This window comes from Haliotis rufescens, unplaced genomic scaffold (assembly GCF_023055435.1).
Source record: "Haliotis rufescens isolate VD_foot unplaced genomic scaffold, xgHalRufe1.0.p SCAF_95, whole genome shotgun sequence".
NCBI lineage: Eukaryota > Metazoa > Mollusca > Gastropoda > Lepetellida > Haliotidae > Haliotis > Haliotis rufescens.
The window spans coordinates 870,001-870,888 of NW_025964389.1; the positions used below are offsets into that span (position 1 = coordinate 870,001).

General features: G+C 42.1%; 1 protein-coding gene across 2 annotated transcripts in view; it reads right to left on the bottom strand.

The window, feature by feature from the left end:
- LOC124112645 overlaps positions 1 to 502 on the bottom strand; it is a 6,384-nt gene extending 5,882 nt beyond the window's left edge. The window contains exon 1 of one of the 2 annotated variants that reach the window (XM_046472774.2): positions 391 to 502. The gene's annotated coding sequence lies outside the window, so the exon portion shown is untranslated. The remainder of the gene's footprint in view (positions 1 to 390) is intronic. The other variant, XM_046472773.2, reaches the window with a different exon arrangement.
- Between the last annotated feature and the right edge of the window lie 386 nt (positions 503 to 888).

Here is an 888-nt window from a genome sequence, read left to right on the forward strand (position 1 = left end):
ATTCCAACTATGTGACAGCGGCCTGTAAATAATCGAGTTTGTACCAGAAATACAGTGATTGACGCCATGAGCATCGATCAACACATATGGCTCACGATTATATACAATCAACCAATTCTGCGAGTCTGACCACCCAATGCATGTAGTAGCCGTGTTTTAAAGTCAATGTTTCAATGACATCACACTAAAGGACACAAAGAATTGGCTTTTTTTACCCATTCGGGCACTCGAGATTAGGTATCTGGCGTGATGGTCAAACATCAGTACAGTTTAAACACTCTACAAACGTTCAACAAATGCTGCTATGCATATGTTAGATACGCTTTGAAATAAACTCGGACTAAAAGCTGTTACAATTTTTTGTCTTAAAGGTAACCAAACACCACCTACCGCATGGGTACAACTGCCCTGGTTGTCAAATTAAGATATCGTTTCTCTAAATCGTATAGCTGTTACGACAGCTATACCCTTCACGGCAAGATAGTCTACTTCCTGGTCGCCGCAAAAACATGAACTGAATGCAGACACTTGATAAACGTTTGTTTACACGCCGACAGTCACGTTTCACCGACAGGTCTCAGGGGACAGGGAAGTAGAACCGAAAAAGACTTCCTCAACTTTTTCAAATGCCTGGATTGACACACGATAACATTGACTAATTATAACACAGCAATCTGACAAGGACGTATTGTAAAGTCCGGTTTCATTATAATGACAACGTTGTTCCGGAATGTTTGTTGAGGTTGGATAAGGAAGCAATTCTCCTTCCAAGCATTGTCATCACTGACACGTTTGTCTAAATACTAGCCAACGGTGACGATTCACGGAGCATGAACGCAGGTGCTTGTCGCCAGATTGATCATGTGGTTAGGCTCGGTGACCTGGTTG